General features: G+C 55.2%; 11 non-coding genes across 11 annotated transcripts; all 11 read left to right on the plus strand.

The window, feature by feature from the left end:
* Positions 1-710: 710 nt before the first annotated feature.
* Positions 711-817, plus strand: LOC138511937 (U6 spliceosomal RNA). Its single transcript, XR_011280821.1, has one exon. It is a non-coding gene; the product is annotated as a U6 spliceosomal RNA (small nuclear RNA).
* Positions 818-2,566: 1,749 nt separating this feature from the next.
* LOC138511938 (U6 spliceosomal RNA) lies at positions 2,567-2,673 on the plus strand. The gene has a single exon (XR_011280822.1). It is a non-coding gene; the product is annotated as a U6 spliceosomal RNA (small nuclear RNA).
* A 1,744-nt stretch (positions 2,674-4,417) lies between these two features.
* LOC138511940 (U6 spliceosomal RNA) lies at positions 4,418-4,524 on the plus strand. Its single transcript, XR_011280823.1, has one exon. It is a non-coding gene; the product is annotated as a U6 spliceosomal RNA (small nuclear RNA).
* Positions 4,525-6,273: 1,749 nt separating this feature from the next.
* Positions 6,274-6,380, plus strand: LOC138511941 (U6 spliceosomal RNA). Its single transcript, XR_011280824.1, has one exon. It is a non-coding gene; the product is annotated as a U6 spliceosomal RNA (small nuclear RNA).
* Positions 6,381-8,124: 1,744 nt separating this feature from the next.
* LOC138511942 (U6 spliceosomal RNA) lies at positions 8,125-8,231 on the plus strand. The gene has a single exon (XR_011280825.1). It is a non-coding gene; the product is annotated as a U6 spliceosomal RNA (small nuclear RNA).
* Positions 8,232-9,970: 1,739 nt separating this feature from the next.
* LOC138511943 (U6 spliceosomal RNA) lies at positions 9,971-10,077 on the plus strand. Its single transcript, XR_011280826.1, has one exon. It is a non-coding gene; the product is annotated as a U6 spliceosomal RNA (small nuclear RNA).
* Positions 10,078-11,825: 1,748 nt separating this feature from the next.
* LOC138511944 (U6 spliceosomal RNA) lies at positions 11,826-11,932 on the plus strand. The gene has a single exon (XR_011280827.1). It is a non-coding gene; the product is annotated as a U6 spliceosomal RNA (small nuclear RNA).
* Positions 11,933-13,676: 1,744 nt separating this feature from the next.
* On the plus strand, positions 13,677-13,783 carry LOC138512363 (U6 spliceosomal RNA). Its single transcript, XR_011281206.1, has one exon. It is a non-coding gene; the product is annotated as a U6 spliceosomal RNA (small nuclear RNA).
* A 1,743-nt stretch (positions 13,784-15,526) lies between these two features.
* LOC138512364 (U6 spliceosomal RNA) lies at positions 15,527-15,633 on the plus strand. The gene has a single exon (XR_011281207.1). It is a non-coding gene; the product is annotated as a U6 spliceosomal RNA (small nuclear RNA).
* Positions 15,634-17,376: 1,743 nt separating this feature from the next.
* LOC138511945 (U6 spliceosomal RNA) lies at positions 17,377-17,483 on the plus strand. The gene has a single exon (XR_011280828.1). It is a non-coding gene; the product is annotated as a U6 spliceosomal RNA (small nuclear RNA).
* Positions 17,484-19,231: 1,748 nt separating this feature from the next.
* On the plus strand, positions 19,232-19,338 carry LOC138511946 (U6 spliceosomal RNA). Its single transcript, XR_011280829.1, has one exon. It is a non-coding gene; the product is annotated as a U6 spliceosomal RNA (small nuclear RNA).
* Positions 19,339-19,952: the final 614 nt, after the last annotated feature.

Below are 19,952 nucleotides of genomic sequence, written 5' to 3' on the forward strand. Positions count from 1 at the left end.
CCTCCGTTAGCTCCTAGTGCTGTTCTTCAAGGTGCCTTTCTGAAGCAGGAGCCACTGCAATGCCTGCTGTCCTGATTTTGTAACACACAAGGCTCACGTCCTGGCACAGTTGATAAAAGCAGGCGACAGGCAGCCAATACCTGTTGTAAGAGGCTTCCTGGCCCTACCAAAGGAAAGCAGACCCGGCGGGACTTTGAAGCCACCGTCGCTGAAGCCAGCAGCCAAACGTAAACTTACATCGGTTTGAAAATGCATCTCTTGCTTGAAGGCGGGGGCAGCAGCAATCCGGGGCTCTCGGGGGTCCGCGCACTAGGCCGCTGCCTCACCTTGCCTATCCTGGAATTCAACAGGGCCCCCCCCAAGCAAACCCTCACAGGCCCTCTGGCTTTTCTCTGGCTTGTGGGACTATTGTGATGCGTCCAGGCACACAGCACCCATCACCCAGGCATTATGACGGGAGGTGCCACTTTGCATGCAGCCTGGACCATGATCCTTTCTTCCTGCATTGCAATAGCCAAGCACACGGAACCTTTCCTTTTGGGCCAAACCAGCAGCGAGGAAGCTTGGGTCGTTGGTCTTTGCCTCTTGGTTCCATACCGGCCCCAGAACCAAACAGTTTCTTGCCAAAGTTAGAGCATAACAAGTCAACCTAGGTCAATAGGCAGCCGATGCGCTGGCTTTTATACACTGGCCAGTTCAGCCCCAAGTGTGTGCTCGCTTCGGCAGCACATATACTAAAATTGGAACGATACAGAGAAGATTAGCATGGCCCCTGCGCAAGGATGACACGCAAATTCGTGAAGCGTTCCATATTTTTAGACACGTGCGTGCCAGGAGAGAAATACCTTTTATTGACAGAATAAAAGGGGCCCCGCTCCCGTGCTGGTCTTGTGCTTGCTCGCTGCCGCGGAAGCCCTTCCCGTTTCTCTTGATCCTCTCTGTGCTGTGCTGCACCGAGAGCGGCTGCCTTGTCCTCTGCTGGCTGCTCATTTCTATATAGCGCTTTCTATATGATCCGCCTCTAGGGGCTCATGGCAAAGAGCGCACAGCCCCTCAAGCTTCACTGCTTCTAGGCCCTACTCTTCATGAGAGCTGGCTGCCTCTAGGTGTGTGATCTCTTTACCCACTTGTGCATTCTTTGCTCAGTGTCATTCGCCAACTGCTCCTTTAAAGCAAGCGAGGGGTGGCAGGGTCTGAAAGGCAGCAGATAGCACGAGAGAGAGTGTGCGTGCGTGCGTGTGTCTGTGTGTATGCAAATCACCAGTCAGCCAGGGCCTGCTGGGAGCCCATTCCGCCAGGCCCACCGGCTTTTGGACAGCTCCCAGATGGTTGGAGAAGGACCAGGCTGGGTTAGGCCACGGAGCAGAGGCCGAGCCGTTCCCTGGTGCGCTTTCTGGAAATGTCTCCCTCATTTGGAAATGTGCCCCTCAGTTGCTGAGGTCCCGAGAAGGCTCGCCTGCGGCGCTCACCAGAGAGGTCTCTGGCCGATCGTGGCCGATCAGGGACGTGAAGGGCTGCCCTGGGACTTTGTCCAACACAAGCCAACCCCCACCCATTGAAGGACAGGACGCACACATGCATAGAAATCATCTGCTGCTTGTTGGGGCCTTCTGGAGGGACCCCTACTGGTGGTGCTTCGAGATGGCGCCTGGTGTTTCCTTGCTGTGCAACCGGGCCCGCCCCACATAAAATCAAAAGTCTATTGCGAGCAGTGAAGGCCAAGGGAATTTAAATGTAATTCAAAGAAACAAAGCACAGAGTTGGGAGCCCAGCCGGATGGCAGTGGAACCCACAACCTTCTGACTCCTAGTCAGGCGCCTTATCCATTGCACCACTGGCCCCCATACCCCTGGTGCCCTCCGTTAGCTCCTAGTGCTGTTCTTCAAGGTGCCTTTCTGAAGCAGGAGCCACTGCAATGCCTGCTGTCCTGATTTTGTAACACACAAGGCTCACGTCCTGGCACAGTTGATAAAAGCAGGCGACAGGCAGCCAATACCTGTTGTAAGAGGCTTCCTGGTCCTACCAAAGGAAAGCAGACCCGGCGGGACTTTGAAGCCACCGTCGCTGAAGCCAGCAGCCAAACGTAAACTTACATCGGTTTGAAAATGCATCTCTTGCTTGAAGGCGGGGGCAGCAGCAATCCGGGGCTCTCGGGGGTCCGCGCACTAGGCCGCTGCCTCACCTTGCCTATCCTGGAATTCAACAGGGCCCCCCCCAAGCAAACCCTCACAGGCCCTCTGGCTTTTCTCTGGCTTGTGGGACTATTGTGATGCGTCCAGGCACACAGCACCCATCACCCAGGCATTATGACGGGAGGTGCCACTTTGCATGCAGCCTGGACCATGATCCTTTCTTCCTGCATTGCAATAGCCAAGCACACGGAACCTTTCCTTTTGGGCCAAACCAGCAGCGAGGAAGCTTGGGTCGTTGGTCTTTGCCTCTTGGTTCCATACCGGCCCCAGAACCAAACAGTTTCTTGCCAAAGTTAGAGCATAACAAGTCAACCTAGGTCAATAGGCAGCCGATGCGCTGGCTTTTATACACTGGCCAGTTCAGCCCCAAGTGTGTGCTCGCTTCGGCAGCACATATACTAAAATTGGAACGATACAGAGAAGATTAGCATGGCCCCTGCGCAAGGATGACACGCAAATTCGTGAAGCGTTCCATATTTTTAGACACGTGCGTGCCAGGAGAGAAATACCTTTTATTGACAGAATAAAAGGGGCCCCGCTCCCGTGCTGGTCTTGTGCTTGCTCGCTGCCGCGGAAGCCCTTCCCGTTTCTCTTGATCCTCTCTGTGCTGCACCAAGAGCGGCTGCCTTGTCCTCTGCTGGCTGCTCATTTCTATATAGCGCTTTCTATATGACCCGCCTCTAGGGGCTCATGGCAAAGAGCGCACAGCCCCTCAAGCTTCACTGCTTCTAGGCCCTACTCTTCATGAGAGCTGGCTGCCTCTAGGTGTGTGATCTCTTTACCCACTTGTGCATTCTTTGCTCAGTGTCATTCGCCAACTGCTCCTTTAAAGCAAGCGAGGGGTGGCAGGGTCTGAAAGGCAGCAGATAGCACGAGAGAGAGTGTGCGTGCGTGCGTGTGTCTGTGTGTATGCAAATCACCAGTCAGCCAGGGCCTGCTGGGAGCCCATTCCGCCAGGCCCACCGGCTTTTGGACAGCTCCCAGATGGTTGGAGAAGGACCAGGCTGGGTTAGGCCACGAAGCAGAGGCCGAGCCGTTCCCTGGTGCGCTTTCTGGAAATGTCTCCCTCATTTGGAAATGTGCCCCTCAGTTGCTGAGGTCCCGAGAAGGCTCGCCTGCGGCGCTCACCAGAGAGGTCTCTGGCCGATCGTGGCCGATCAGGGACGTGAAGGGCTGCCCTGGGACTGTGTCCAACACAAGCCAACCCCCACCCATTGAAGGACAGGACGCACACATGCATAGAAATCATCTGCTGCTTGTTGGGGCCTTCTGGAGGGACCCCTACTGGTGGTGCTTCGAGATGGCGCCTGGTGTTTCCTTGCTGTGCAACCCGGCCCGCCCCACATAAAATCAAAAGTCTATTGCGAGCAGTGAAGGCCAAGGGAATTTAAATGTAATTCAAAGAAACAAAGCACAGAGTTGGGAGCCCAGCCGGATGGCAGTGGAACCCACAACCTTCTGACTCCTAGTCAGGCGCCTTATCCATTGCACCACTGGCCCCCATACCCCTGGTGCCCTCCGTTAGCTCCTAGTGCTGTTCTTCAAGGTGCCTTTCTGAAGCAGGAGCCACTGCAATGCCTGCTGTCCTGATTTTGTAACACACAAGGCTCACGTCCTGGCACAGTTGATAAAAGCAGGCGACAGGCAGCCAATACCTGTTGTAAGAGGCTTCCTGGCCCTACCAAAGGAAAGCAGACCCGGCGGGACTTTGAAGCCACCGTCGCTGAAGCCAGCAGCCAAACGTAAACTTACATCGGTTTGAAAATGCATCTCTTGCTTGAAGGCGGGGGCAGCAGCAATCCGGGGCTCTCGGGGGTCCGCGCACTAGGCCGCTGCCTCACCTTGCCTATCCTGGAATTCAACAGGGCCCCCCCCAAGCAAACCCTCACAGGCCCTCTGGCTTTTCTCTGGCTTGTGGGACTATTGTGATGCGTCCAGGCACACAGCACCCATCACCCAGGCATTATGACGGGAGGTGCCACTTTGCATGCAGCCTGGACCATGATCCTTTCTTCCTGCATTGCAATAGCCAAGCACACGGAACCTTTCCTTTTGGGCCAAACCAGCAGCGAGGAAGCTTGGGTCGTTGGTCTTTGCCTCTTGGTTCCATACCGGCCCCAGAACCAAACAGTTTCTTGCCAAAGTTAGAGCATAACAAGTCAACCTAGGTCAATAGGCAGCCGATGCGCTGGCTTTTATACACTGGCCAGTTCAGCCCCAAGTGTGTGCTCGCTTCGGCAGCACATATACTAAAATTGGAACGATACAGAGAAGATTAGCATGGCCCCTGCGCAAGGATGACACGCAAATTCGTGAAGCGTTCCATATTTTTAGACACGTGCGTGCCAGGAGAGAAATACCTTTTATTGACAGAATAAAAGGGGCCCCGCTCCCGTGCTGGTCTTGTGCTTGCTCGCTGCCGCGGAAGCCCTTCCCGTTTCTCTTGATCCTCTCTGTGCTGTGCTGCACCGAGAGCGGCTGCCTTGTCCTCTGCTGGCTGCTCATTTCTATATAGCGCTTTCTATATGATCCGCCTCTAGGGGCTCATGGCAAAGAGCGCACAGCCCCTCAAGCTTCACTGCTTCTAGGCCCTACTCTTCATGAGAGCTGGCTGCCTCTAGGTGTGTGATCTCTTTACCCACTTGTGCATTCTTTGCTCAGTGTCATTCGCCAACTGCTCCTTTAAAGCAAGCGAGGGGTGGCAGGGTCTGAAAGGCAGCAGATAGCACGAGAGAGAGTGTGCGTGCGTGCGTGTGTCTGTGTGTATGCAAATCACCAGTCAGCCAGGGCCTGCTGGGAGCCCATTCCGCCAGGCCCACCGGCTTTTGGACAGCTCCCAGATGGTTGGAGAAGGACCAGGCTGGGTTAGGCCACGGAGCAGAGGCCGAGCCGTTCCCTGGTGCGCTTTCTGGAAATGTCTCCCTCATTTGGAAATGTGCCCCTCAGTTGCTGAGGTCCCGAGAAGGCTCGCCTGCGGCGCTCACCAGAGAGGTCTCTGGCCGATCGTGGCCGATCAGGGACGTGAAGGGCTGCCCTGGGACTTTGTCCAACACAAGCCAACCCCCACCCATTGAAGGACAGGACGCACACATGCATAGAAATCATCTGCTGCTTGTTGGGGCCTTCTGGAGGGACCCCTACTGGTGGTGCTTCGAGATGGCGCCTGGTGTTTCCTTGCTGTGCAACCGGGCCCGCCCCACATAAAATCAAAAGTCTATTGCGAGCAGTGAAGGCCAAGGGAATTTAAATGTAATTCAAAGAAACAAAGCACAGAGTTGGGAGCCCAGCCGGATGGCAGTGGAACCCACAACCTTCTGACTCCTAGTCAGGCGCCTTATCCATTGCACCACTGGCCCCCATACCCCTGGTGCCCTCCGTTAGCTCCTAGTGCTGTTCTTCAAGGTGCCTTTCTGAAGCAGGAGCCACTGCAATGCCTGCTGTCCTGATTTTGTAACACACAAGGCTCACGTCCTGGCACAGTTGATAAAAGCAGGCGACAGGCAGCCAATACCTGTTGTAAGAGGCTTCCTGGTCCTACCAAAGGAAAGCAGACCCGGCGGGACTTTGAAGCCACCGTCGCTGAAGCCAGCAGCCAAACGTAAACTTACATCGGTTTGAAAATGCATCTCTTGCTTGAAGGCGGGGGCAGCAGCAATCCGGGGCTCTCGGGGGTCCGCGCACTAGGCCGCTGCCTCACCTTGCCTATCCTGGAATTCAACAGGGCCCCCCCCAAGCAAACCCTCACAGGCCCTCTGGCTTTTCTCTGGCTTGTGGGACTATTGTGATGCGTCCAGGCACACAGCACCCATCACCCAGGCATTATGACGGGAGGTGCCACTTTGCATGCAGCCTGGACCATGATCCTTTCTTCCTGCATTGCAATAGCCAAGCACACGGAACCTTTCCTTTTGGGCCAAACCAGCAGCGAGGAAGCTTGGGTCGTTGGTCTTTGCCTCTTGGTTCCATACCGGCCCCAGAACCAAACAGTTTCTTGCCAAAGTTAGAGCATAACAAGTCAACCTAGGTCAATAGGCAGCCGATGCGCTGGCTTTTATACACTGGCCAGTTCAGCCCCAAGTGTGTGCTCGCTTCGGCAGCACATATACTAAAATTGGAACGATACAGAGAAGATTAGCATGGCCCCTGCGCAAGGATGACACGCAAATTCGTGAAGCGTTCCATATTTTTAGACACGTGCGTGCCAGGAGAGAAATACCTTTTATTGACAGAATAAAAGGGGCCCCGCTCCCGTGCTGGTCTTGTGCTTGCTCGCTGCCGCGGAAGCCCTTCCCGTTTCTCTTGATCCTCTCTGTGCTGCACCAAGAGCGGCTGCCTTGTCCTCTGCTGGCTGCTCATTTCTATATAGCGCTTTCTATATGACCCGCCTCTAGGGGCTCATGGCAAAGAGCGCACAGCCCCTCAAGCTTCACTGCTTCTAGGCCCTACTCTTCATGAGAGCTGGCTGCCTCTAGGTGTGTGATCTCTTTACCCACTTGTGCATTCTTTGCTCAGTGTCATTCGCCAACTGCTCCTTTAAAGCAAGCGAGGGGTGGCAGGGTCTGAAAGGCAGCAGATAGCACGAGAGAGAGTGTGCGTGCGTGCGTGTGTCTGTGTGTATGCAAATCACCAGTCAGCCAGGGCCTGCTGGGAGCCCATTCCGCCAGGCCCACCGGCTTTTGGACAGCTCCCAGATGGTTGGAGAAGGACCAGGCTGGGTTAGGCCACGAAGCAGAGGCCGAGCCGTTCCCTGGTGCGCTTTCTGGAAATGTCTCCCTCATTTGGAAATGTGCCCCTCAGTTGCTGAGGTCCCGAGAAGGCTCGCCTGCGGCGCTCACCAGAGAGGTCTCTGGCCGATCGTGGCCGATCAGGGACGTGAAGGGCTGCCCTGGGACTGTGTCCAACACAAGCCAACCCCCACCCATTGAAGGACAGGACGCACACATGCATAGAAATCATCTGCTGCTTGTTGGGGCCTTCTGGAGGGACCCCTACTGGTGGTGCTTCGAGATGGCGCCTGGTGTTTCCTTGCTGTGCAACCGGGCCCGCCCCACATGAAATCAAAAGTCTATTGCGAGCAGTGAAGGCCAAGGGAATTTAAATGTAATTCAAAGAAACAAAGCACAGAGTTGGGAGCCCAGCCGGATGGCAGTGGAACCCACAACCTTCTGACTCCTAGTCAGGCGCCTTATCCATTGCACCACTGGCCCCCATACCCCTGGTGCCCTCCGTTAGCTCCTAGTGCTGTTCTTCAAGGTGCCTTTCTGAAGCAGGAGCCACTGCAATGCCTGCTGTCCTGATTTTGTAACACACAAGGCTCACGTCCTGGCACAGTTGATAAAAGCAGGCGACAGGCAGCCAATACCTGTTGTAAGAGGCTTCCTGGCCCTACCAAAGGAAAGCAGACCCGGCGGGACTTTGAAGCCACCGTCGCTGAAGCCAGCAGCCAAACGTAAACTTACATCGGTTTGAAAATGCATCTCTGGCTTGAAGGCGGGGGCAGCAGCAATCCGGGGCTCTCGGGGGTCCGCGCACTAGGCCGCTGCCTCACCTTGCCTATCCTGGAATTCAACAGGGCCCCCCCCAAGCAAACCCTCACAGGCCCTCTGGCTTTTCTCTGGCTTGTGGGACTATTGTGATGCGTCCAGGCACACAGCACCCATCACCCAGGCATTATGACGGGAGGTGCCACTTTGCATGCAGCCTGGACCATGATCCTTTCTTCCTGCATTGCAATAGCCAAGCACACGGAACCTTTCCTTTTGGGCCAAACCAGCAGCGAGGAAGCTTGGGTCGTTGGTCTTTGCCTCTTGGTTCCATACCGGCCCCAGAACCAAACAGTTTCTTGCCAAAGTTAGAGCATAACAAGTCAACCTAGGTCAATAGGCAGCCGATGCGCTGGCTTTTATACACTGGCCAGTTCAGCCCCAAGTGTGTGCTCGCTTCGGCAGCACATATACTAAAATTGGAACGATACAGAGAAGATTAGCATGGCCCCTGCGCAAGGATGACACGCAAATTCGTGAAGCGTTCCATATTTTTAGACACGTGCGTGCCAGGAGAGAAATACCTTTTATTGACAGAATAAAAGGGGCCCCGCTCCCGTGCTGGTCTTGTGCTTGCTCGCTGCCGCGGAAGCCCTTCCCGTTTCTCTTGATCCTCTCTGTGCTGTGCTGCACCGAGAGCGGCTGCCTTGTCCTCTGCTGGCTGCTCATTTCTATATAGCGCTTTCTATATGATCCGCCTCTAGGGGCTCATGGCAAAGAGCGCACAGCCCCTCAAGCTTCACTGCTTCTAGGCCCTACTCTTCATGAGAGCTGGCTGCCTCTAGGTGTGTGATCTCTTTACCCACTTGTGCATTCTTTGCTCAGTGTCATTCCCCAACTGCTCCTTTAAAGCAAGCGAGGGGTGGCAGGGTCTGAAAGGCAGCAGATAGCACGAGAGAGAGTGTGCGTGCGTGCGTGTGTCTGTGTGTATGCAAATCACCAGTCAGCCAGGGCCTGCTGGGAGCCCATTCCGCCAGGCCCACCGGCTTTTGGACAGCTCCCAGATGGTTGGAGAAGGACCAGGCTGGGTTAGGCCACGAAGCAGAGGCTGAGCCGTTCCCTGGTGCGCTTTCTGGAAATGTCTCCCTCATTTGGAAATGTGCCCCTCAGTTGCTGAGGTCCCGAGAAGGCTCGCCTGCGGCGCTCACCAGAGAGGTCTCTGGCCGATCAGGGACGTGAAGGGCTGCCCTGGGACTGTGTCCAACACAAGCCAACCCCCACCCATTGAAGGACAGGACGCACACATGCATAGAAATCATCTGCTGCTTGTTGGGGCCTTCTGGAGGGACCCCTACTGGTGGTGCTTCGAGATGGCGCCTGGTGTTTCCTTGCTGTGCAACCGGGCCCGCCCCACATAAAATCAAAAGTCTATTGCGAGCAGTGAAGGCCAAGGGAATTTAAATGTAATTCAAAGAAACAAAGCACAGAGTTGGGAGCCCAGCCGGATGGCAGTGGAACCCACAACCTTCTGACTCCTAGTCAGGCGCCTTATCCATTGCACCACTGGCCCCCATACCCCTGGTGCCCTCCGTTAGCTCCTAGTGCTGTTCTTCAAGGTGCCTTTCTGAAGCAGGAGCCACTGCAATGCCTGCTGTCCTGATTTTGTAACACACAAGGCTCACGTCCTGGCACAGTTGATAAAAGCAGGCGACAGGCAGCCAATACCTGTTGTAAGAGGCTTCCTGGCCCTACCAAAGGAAAGCAGACCCGGCGGGACTTTGAAGCCACCGTCGCTGAAGCCAGCAGCCAAACGTAAACTTACATCGGTTTGAAAATGCATCTCTGGCTTGAAGGCGGGGGCAGCAGCAATCCGGGGCTCTCGGGGGTCCGCGCACTAGGCCGCTGCCTCACCTTGCCTATCCTGGAATTCAACAGGGCCCCCCCCAAGCAAACCCTCACAGGCCCTCTGGCTTTTCTCTGGCTTGTGGGACTATTGTGATGGGTCCAGGCACACAGCACCCATCACCCAGGCATTATGACGGGAGGTGCCACTTTGCATGCAGCCTGGACCATGATCCTTTCTTCCTGCATTGCAATAGCCAAGCACACGGAACCTTTCCTTTTGGGCCAAACCAGCAGCGAGGAAGCTTGGGTCGTTGGTCTTTGCCTCTAGGTTCCATACCGGCCCCAGAACCAAACAGTTTCTTGCCAAAGTTAGAGCATAACAAGTCAACCTAGGTCAATAGGCAGCCGATGCGCTGGCTTTTATACACTGGCCAGTTCAGCCCCAAGTGTGTGCTCGCTTCGGCAGCACATATACTAAAATTGGAACGATACAGAGAAGATTAGCATGGCCCCTGCGCAAGGATGACACGCAAATTCGTGAAGCGTTCCATATTTTTAGACACGTGCGTGCCAGGAGAGAAATACCTTTTATTGACAGAATAAAAGGGGCCCCGCTCCCGTGCTGGTCTTGTGCTTGCTCGCTGCCGCGGAAGCCCTTCCCGTTTCTCTTGATCCTCTCTGTGCTGTGCTGCACCGAGAGCGGCTGCCTTGTCCTCTGCTGGCTGCTCATTTCTATATAGCGCTTTCTATATGATCCGCCTCTAGGGGCTCATGGCAAAGAGCGCACAGCCCCTCAAGCTTCACTGCTTCTAGGCCCTACTCTTCATGAGAGCTGGCTGCCTCTAGGTGTGTGATCTCTTTACCCACTTGTGCATTCTTTGCTCAGTGTCATTCGCCAACTGCTCCTTTAAAGCAAGCGAGGGGTGGCAGGGTCTGAAAGGCAGCAGATAGCACGAGAGAGAGTGTGCGTGCGTGCGTGTGTCTGTGTGTATGCAAATCACCAGTCAGCCAGGGCCTGCTGGGAGCCCATTCCGCCAGGCCCACCGGCTTTTGGACAGCTCCCAGATGGTTGGAGAAGGACCAGGCTGGGTTAGGCCACGAAGCAGAGGCTGAGCCGTTCCCTGGTGCGCTTTCTGGAAATGTCTCCCTCATTTGGAAATGTGCCCCTCAGTTGCTGAGGTCCCGAGAAGGCTCGCCTGCGGCGCTCACAGAGAGGTCTCTGTCCGATCGTGGCCGATCAGGGACGTGAAGGGCTGCCCTGGGACTGTGTCCAACACAAGCCAACCCCCACCCATTGAAGGACAGGACGCACACATGCATAGAAATCATCTGCTGCTTGTTGGGGCGGTCTGGAGGGACCCCTACTGGTGGTGCTTCGAGATGGCGCCTGGTGTTTCCTTGCTGTGCAACCGGGCCCGCCCCACATAAAATCAAAAGTCTATTGCGAGCAGTGAAGGCCAAGGGAATTTAAATGTAATTCAAAGAAACAAAGCACAGAGTTGGGAGCCCAGCCGGATGGCAGAGGAACCCACAACCTTCTGACTCCTAGTCAGGCGCCTTATCCATTGCACCACTGGCCCCCATACCCCTGGTGCCCTCCGTTAGCTCCTAGTGCTGTTCTTCAAGGTGCCTTTCTGAAGCAGGAGCCACTGCAATGCCTGCTGTCCTGATTTTGTAACACACAAGGCTCACGTCCTGGCACAGTTGATAAAAGCAGGCGACAGGCAGCCAATACCTGTTGTAAGAGGCTTCCTGGCCCTACCAAAGGAAAGCAGACCCGGCGGGACTTTGAAGCCACCGTCGCTGAAGCCAGCAGCCAAACGTAAACTTACATCGGTTTGAAAATGCATCTCTTGCTTGAAGGCGGGGGCAGCAGCAATCCGGGGCTCTCGGGGGTCCGCGCACTAGGCCGCTGCCTCACCTTGCCTATCCTGGAATTCAACAGGGCCCCCCCCAAGCAAACCCTCACAGGCCCTCTGGCTTTTCTCTGGCTTGTGGGACTATTGTGATGCGTCCAGGCACACAGCACCCATCACCCAGGCATTATGACGGGAGGTGCCACTTTGCATGCAGCCTGGACCATGATCCTTTCTTCCTGCATTGCAATAGCCAAGCACACGGAACCTTTCCTTTTGGGCCAAACCAGCAGCGAGGAAGCTTGGGTCGTTGGTCTTTGCCTCTTGGTTCCATACCGGCCCCAGAACCAAACAGTTTCTTGCCAAAGTTAGAGCATAACAAGTCAACCTAGGTCAATAGGCAGCCGATGCGCTGGCTTTTATACACTGGCCAGTTCAGCCCCAAGTGTGTGCTCGCTTCGGCAGCACATATACTAAAATTGGAACGATACAGAGAAGATTAGCATGGCCCCTGCGCAAGGATGACACGCAAATTCGTGAAGCGTTCCATATTTTTAGACACGTGCGTGCCAGGAGAGAAATACCTTTTATTGACAGAATAAAAGGGGCCCCGCTCCCGTGCTGGTCTTGTGCTTGCTCGCTGCCGCGGAAGCCCTTCCCGTTTCTCTTGATCCTCTCTGTGCTGCACCAAGAGCGGCTGCCTTGTCCTCTGCTGGCTGCTCATTTCTATATAGCGCTTTCTATATGATCCGCCTCTAGGGGCTCATGGCAAAGAGCGCACAGCCCCTCAAGCTTCACTGCTTCTAGGCCCTACTCTTCATGAGAGCTGGCTGCCTCTAGGTGTGTGATCTCTTTACCCACTTGTGCATTCTTTGCTCAGTGTCATTCGCCAACTGCTCCTTTAAAGCAAGCGAGGGGTGGCAGGGTCTGGAAGGCAGCAGATAGCACGAGAGAGAGTGTGCGTGCGTGCGTGTGTCTGTGTGTATGCAAATCACCAGTCAGCCAGGGCCTGCTGGGAGCCCATTCCGCCAGGCCCACCGGCTTTTGGACAGCTCCCAGATGGTTGGAGAAGGACCAGGCTGGGTTAGGCCACGAAGCAGAGGCTGAGCCGTTCCCTGGTGCGCTTTCTGGAAATGTCTCCCTCATTTGGAAATGTGCCCCTCAGTTGCTGAGGTCCCGAGAAGGCTCGCCTGCGGCGCTCACCAGAGAGGTCTCTGGCCGATCGTGGCCGATCAGGGACGTGAAGGGCTGCCCTGGGACTGTGTCCAACACAAGCCAACCCCCACCCATTGAAGGACAGGACGCACACATGCATAGAAATCATCTGCTGCTTGTTGGGGCCTTCTGGAGGGACCCCTACTGGTGGTGCTTCGAGATGGCGCCTGGTGTTTCCTTGCTGTGCAAACGGGCCCGCCCCACATAAAATCAAAAGTCTATTGCGAGCAGTGAAGGCCAAGGGAATTTAAATGTAATTCAAAGAAACAAAGCACAGAGTTGGGAGCCCAGCCGGATGGCAGAGGAACCCACAACCTTCTGACTCCTAGTCAGGCGCCTTATCCATTGCACCACTGGCCCCCATACCCCTGGTGCCCTCCGTTAGCTCCTAGTGCTGTTCTTCAAGGTGCCTTTCTGAAGCAGGAGCCACTGCAATGCCTGCTGTCCTGATTTTGTAACACACAAGGCTCACGTCCTGGCACAGTTGATAAAAGCAGGCGACAGGCAGCCAATACCTGTTGTAAGAGGCTTCCTGGCCCTACCAAAGGAAAGCAGACCCGGCGGGACTTTGAAGCCACCGTCGCTGAAGCCAGCAGCCAAACGTAAACTTACATCGGTTTGAAAATGCATCTCTTGCTTGAAGGCGGGGGCAGCAGCAATCCGGGGCTCTCGGGGGTCCGCGCACTAGGCCGCTGCCTCACCTTGCCTATCCTGGAATTCAACAGGGCCCCCCCCAAGCAAACCCTCACAGGCCCTCTGGCTTTTCTCTGGCTTGTGGGACTATTGTGATGCGTCCAGGCACACAGCACCCATCACCCAGGCATTATGACGGGAGGTGCCACTTTGCATGCAGCCTGGACCATGATCCTTTCTTCCTGCATTGCAATAGCCAAGCACACGGAACCTTTCCTTTTGGGCCAAACCAGCAGCGAGGAAGCTTGGGTCGTTGGTCTTTGCCTCTTGGTTCCATACCGGCCCCAGAACCAAACAGTTTCTTGCCAAAGTTAGAGCATAACAAGTCAACCTAGGTCAATAGGCAGCCGATGCGCTGGCTTTTATACACTGGCCAGTTCAGCCCCAAGTGTGTGCTCGCTTCGGCAGCACATATACTAAAATTGGAACGATACAGAGAAGATTAGCATGGCCTCTGCGCAAGGATGACACGCAAATTCGTGAAGCGTTCCATATTTTTAGACACGTGCGTGCCAGGAGAGAAATACCTTTTATTGACAGAATAAAAGGGGCCCCGCTCCCGTGCTGGTCTTGTGCTTGCTCGCTGCCGCGGAAGCCCTTCCCGTTTCTCTTGATCCTCTCTGTGCTGCACCAAGAGCGGCTGCCTTGTCCTCTGCTGGCTGCTCATTTCTATATAGCGCTTTCTATATGATCCGCCTCTAGGGGCTCATGGCAAAGAGCGCACAGCCCCTCAAGCTTCACTGCTTCTAGGCCCTACTCTTCATGAGAGCTGGCTGCCTCTAGGTGTGTGATCTCTTTACCCACTTGTGCATTCTTTGCTCAGTGTCATTCGCCAACTGCTCCTTTAAAGCAAGCGAGGGGTGGCAGGGTCTGAAAGGCAGCAGATAGCACGAGAGAGAGTGTGCGTGCGTGCGTGTGTCTGTGTGTATGCAAATCACCAGTCAGCCAGGGCCTGCTGGGAGCCCATTCCGCCAGGCCCACCGGCTTTTGGACAGCTCCCAGATGGTTGGAGAAGGACCAGGCTGGGTTAGGCCACGAAGCAGAGGCCGAGCCGTTCCCTGGTGCGCTTTCTGGAAATGTCTCCCTCATTTGGAAATGTGCCCCTCAGTTGCTGAGGTCCCGAGAAGGCTCGCCTGCGGCGCTCACAGAGAGGTCTCTGGCCGATCGTGGCCGATCAGGGACGTGAAGGGCTGCCCTGGGACTGTGTCCAACACAAGCCAACCCCCACCCATTGAAGGACAGGACGCACACATGCATAGAAATCATCTGCTGCTTGTTGGGGCCTTCTGGAGGGACCCCTACTGGTGGTGCTTCGAGATGGCGCCTGGTGTTTCCTTGCTGTGCAAACGGGCCCGCCCCACATAAAATCAAAAGTCTATTGCGAGCAGTGAAGGCCAAGGGAATTTAAATGTAATTCAAAGAAACAAAGCACAGAGTTGGGAGCCCAGCCGGATGGCAGAGGAACCCACAACCTTCTGACTCCTAGTCAGGCGCCTTATCCATTGCACCACTGGCCCCCATACCCCTGGTGCCCTCCGTTAGCTCCTAGTGCTGTTCTTCAAGGTGCCTTTCTGAAGCAGGAGCCACTGCAATGCCTGCTGTCCTGATTTTGTAACACACAAGGCTCACGTCCTGGCACAGTTGATAAAAGCAGGCGACAGGCAGCCAATACCTGTTGTAAGAGGCTTCCTGGCCCTACCAAAGGAAAGCAGACCCGGCGGGACTTTGAAGCCACCGTCGCTGAAGCCAGCAGCCAAACGTAAACTTACATCGGTTTGAAAATGCATCTCTTGCTTGAAGGCGGGGGCAGCAGCAATCCGGGGCTCTCGGGGGTCCGCGCACTAGGCCGCTGCCTCACCTTGCCTATCCTGGAATTCAACAGGGCCCCCCCCAAGCAAACCCTCACAGGCCCTCTGGCTTTTCTCTGGCTTGTGGGACTATTGTGATGCGTCCAGGCACACAGCACCCATCACCCAGGCATTATGACGGGAGGTGCCACTTTGCATGCAGCCTGGACCATGATCCTTTCTTCCTGCATTGCAATAGCCAAGCACACGGAACCTTTCCTTTTGGGCCAAACCAGCAGCGAGGAAGCTTGGGTCGTTGGTCTTTGCCTCTTGGTTCCATACCGGCCCCAGAACCAAACAGTTTCTTGCCAAAGTTAGAGCATAACAAGTCAACCTAGGTCAATAGGCAGCCGATGCGCTGGCTTTTATACACTGGCCAGTTCAGCCCCAAGTGTGTGCTCGCTTCGGCAGCACATATACTAAAATTGGAACGATACAGAGAAGATTAGCATGGCCTCTGCGCAAGGATGACACGCAAATTCGTGAAGCGTTCCATATTTTTAGACACGTGCGTGCCAGGAGAGAAATACCTTTTATTGACAGAATAAAAGGGGCCCCGCTCCCGTGCTGGTCTTGTGCTTGCTCGCTGCCGCGGAAGCCCTTCCCGTTTCTCTTGATCCTCTCTGTGCTGCACCAAGAGCGGCTGCCTTGTCCTCTGCTGGCTGCTCATTTCTATATAGCGCTTTCTATATGATCCGCCTCTAGGGGCTCATGGCAAAGAGCGCACAGCCCCTCAAGCTTCACTGCTTCTAGGCCCTACTCTTCATGAGAGCTGGCTGCCTCTAGGTGTGTGATCTCTTTACCCACTTGTGCATTCTTTGCTCAGTGTCATTCGCCAACTGCTCCTTTAAAGCAAGCGAGGGGTGGCAGGGTCTGAAAGGCAGCAGATAGCACGAGAGAGAGTGTGCGTGCGTGCGTGTGTCTGTGTGTATGCAAATCACCAGTCAGCCAGGGCCTGCTGGGAGCCCATTCCGCCAGGCCCACCGGCTTTTGGACAGCTCCCAGATGGTTGGAGAAGGACCAGGCTGGGTTAGGCCACGAAGCAGAGGCTGAGCCGTTCCCTGGTGCGCTTTCTGGAAATGTCTCCCTCATTTGGAAATGTGCCCCTCAGTTGCTGAGGTCCCGAGAAGGCTCGCCTGCGGCGCTCACAGAGAGGTCTCTGGCCGATCGTGGCCGATCAGGGACGTGAAGGGCTGCCCTGGGACTGTGTCCAACACAAGCCAACCCCCACCCATTGAAGGACAGGACGCACACATGCATAGAAATCATCTGCTGCTTGTTGGGGCCTTCTGGAGGGACCCCTACTGGTGGTGCTTCGAGATGGCGCCTGGTGTTTCCTTGCTGTGCAACCCGGCCCGCCCCACATAAAATCAAAAGTCTATTGCGAGCAGTGAAGGCCAAGGGAATTTAAATGTAATTCAAAGAAACAAAGCACAGAATTGGGAGCCCAGCCGGATGGCAGTGGAACCCACAACCTTCTGACTCCTAGTCAGGCGCCTTATCCATTGCACCACTGGCCCCCATACCCCTGGTGCCCTCCGTTAGCTCCTAGTGCTGTTCTTCAAGGTGCCTTTCTGAAGCAGGAGCCACTGCAATGCCTGCTGTCCTGATTTTGTAACACACAAGGCTCACGTCCTGGCACAGTTGATAAAAGCAGGCGACAGGCAGCCAATACCTGTTGTAAGAGGCTTCCTGGCCCTACCAAAGGAAAGCAGACCCGGCGGGACTTTGAAGCCACCGTCGCTGAAGCCAGCAGCCAAACGTAAACTTACATCGGTTTGAAAATGCATCTCTTGCTTGAAGGCAGGGGCAGCAGCAATCCGGGGCTCTCGGGGGTCCGCGCACTAGGCCGCTGCCTCACCTTGCCTATCCTGGAATTCAACAGGGCCCCCCCCAAGCAAACCCTCACAGGCCCTCTGGCTTTTCTCTGGCTTGTGGGACTATTGTGATGCGTCCAGGCACACAGCACCCATCACCCAGGCATTATGACGGGAGGTGCCACTTTGCATGCAGCCTGGACCATGATCCTTTCTTCCTGCATTGCAATAGCCAAGCACACGGAACCTTTCCTTTTGGGCCAAACCAGCAGCGAGGAAGCTTGGGTCGTTGGTCTTTGCCTCTTGGTTCCATACCGGCCCCAGAACCAAACAGTTTCTTGCCAAAGTTAGAGCATAACAAGTCAACCTAGGTCAATAGGCAGCCGATGCGCTGGCTTTTATACACTGGCCAGTTCAGCCCCAAGTGTGTGCTCGCTTCGGCAGCACATATACTAAAATTGGAACGATACAGAGAAGATTAGCATGGCCCCTGCGCAAGGATGACACGCAAATTCGTGAAGCGTTCCATATTTTTAGACACGTGCGTGCCAGGAGAGAAATACCTTTTATTGACAGAATAAAAGGGGCCCCGCTCCCGTGCTGGTCTTGTGCTTGCTCGCTGCCGCGGAAGCCCTTCCCGTTTCTCTTGATCCTCTCTGTGCTGTGCTGCACCGAGAGCGGCTGCCTTGTCCTCTGCTGGCTGCTCATTTCTATATAGCGCTTTCTATATGATCCGCCTCTAGGGGCTCATGGCAAAGAGCGCACAGCCCCTCAAGCTTCACTGCTTCTAGGCCCTACTCTTCATGAGAGCTGGCTGCCTCTAGGTGTGTGATCTCTTTACCCACTTGTGCATTCTTTGCTCAGTGTCATTCGCCAACTGCTCCTTTAAAGCAAGCGAGGGGTGGCAGGGTCTGAAAGGCAGCAGATAGCACGAGAGAGAGTGTGCGTGCGTGCGTGTGTCTGTGTGTATGCAAATCACCAGTCAGCCAGGGCCTGCTGGGAGCCCATTCCGCCAGGCCCACCGGCTTTTGGACAGCTCCCAGATGGTTGGAGAAGGACCAGGCTGGGTTAGGCCACGAAGCAGAGGCTGAGCCGTTCCCTGGTGCGCTTTCTGGAAATGTCTCCCTCATTTGGAAATGTGCCCCTCAGTTGCTGAGGTCCCGAGAAGGCTCGCCTGCGGCGCTCACAGAGAGGTCTCTGGCCGATCGTGGCCGATCAGGGACGTGAAGGGCTGCCCTGGGACTGTGTCCAACACAAGCCAACCCCCACCCATTGAAGGACAGGACGCACACATGCATAGAAATCATCTGCTGCTTGTTGGGGCCTTCTGGAGGGACCCCTACTGGTGGTGCTTCGAGATGGCGCCTGGTGTTTCCTTGCTGTGCAACCCGGCCCGCCCCACATAAAATCAAAAGTCTATTGCGAGCAGTGAAGGCCAAGGGAATTTAAATGTAATTCAAAGAAACAAAGCACAGAGTTGGGAGCCCAGCCGGATGGCAGTGGAACCCACAACCTTCTGACTCCTAGTCAGGCGCCTTATCCATTGCACCACTGGCCCCCATACCCCTGGTGCCCTCCGTTAGCTCCTAGTGCTGTTCTTCAAGGTGCCTTTCTGAAGCAGGAGCCACTGCAATGCCTGCTGTCCTGATTTTGTAACACACAAGGCTCACGTCCTGGCACAGTTGATAAAAGCAGGCGACAGGCAGCCAATACCTGTTGTAAGAGGCTTCCTGGCCCTACCAAAGGAAAGCAGACCCGGCGGGACTTTGAAGCCACCGTCGCTGAAGCCAGCAGCCAAACGTAAACTTACATCGGTTTGAAAATGCATCTCTTGCTTGAAGGCGGGGGCAGCAGCAATCCGGGGCTCTCGGGGGTCCGCGCACTAGGCCGCTGCCTCACCTTGCCTATCCTGGAATTCAACAGGGCCCCCCCCAAGCAAACCCTCACAGGCCCTCTGGCTTTTCTCTGGCTTGTGGGACTATTGTGATGCGTCCAGGCACACAGCACCCATCACCCAGGCATTATGACGGGAGGTGCCACTTTGCATGCAGCCTGGACCATGATCCTTTCTTCCTGCATTGCAATAGCCAAGCACACGGAACCTTTCCTTTTGGGCCAAACCAGCAGCGAGGAAGCTTGGGTCGTTGGTCTTTGCCTCTTGGTTCCATACCGGCCCCAGAACCAAACAGTTTCTTGCCAAAGTTAGAGCATAACAAGTCAACCTAGGTCAATAGGCAGCCGATGCGCTGGCTTTTATACACTGGCCAGTTCAGCCCCAAGTGTGTGCTCGCTTCGGCAGCACATATACTAAAATTGGAACGATACAGAGAAGATTAGCATGGCCCCTGCGCAAGGATGACACGCAAATTCGTGAAGCGTTCCATATTTTTAGACACGTGCGTGCCAGGAGAGAAATACCTTTTATTGACAGAATAAAAGGGGCCCCGCTCCCGTGCTGGTCTTGTGCTTGCTCGCTGCCGCGGAAGCCCTTCCCGTTTCTCTTGATCCTCTCTGTGCTGTGCTGCACCGAGAGCGGCTGCCTTGTCCTCTGCTGGCTGCTCATTTCTATATAGCGCTTTCTATATGACCCGCCTCTAGGGGCTCATGGCAAAGAGCGCACAGCCCCTCAAGCTTCACTGCTTCTAGGCCCTACTCTTCATGAGAGCTGGCTGCCTCTAGGTGTGTGATCTCTTTACCCACTTGTGCATTCTTTGCTCAGTGTCATTCGCCAACTGCTCCTTTAAAGCAAGCGAGGGGTGGCAGGGTCTGAAAGGCAGCAGATAGCACGAGAGAGAGTGTGCGTGCGTGCGTGTGTCTGTGTGTATGCAAATCACCAGTCAGCCAGGGCCTGCTGGGAGCCCATTCCGCCAGGCCCACCGGCTTTTGGACAGCTCCCAGATGGTTGGAGAAGGACCAGGCTGGGTTAGGCCACGGAGCAGAGGCCGAGCCGTTCCCTGGTGCGCTTTCTGGAAATGTCTCCCTCATTTGGAAATGTGCCCCTCAG

Source organism: Ambystoma mexicanum, chromosome 6p (genome assembly GCF_040938575.1).
Source record: "Ambystoma mexicanum isolate Mex_15411 chromosome 6p, UKY_AmexF1_1, whole genome shotgun sequence".
In the NCBI taxonomy this organism is placed as follows: domain Eukaryota; kingdom Metazoa; phylum Chordata; class Amphibia; order Caudata; family Ambystomatidae; genus Ambystoma; species Ambystoma mexicanum.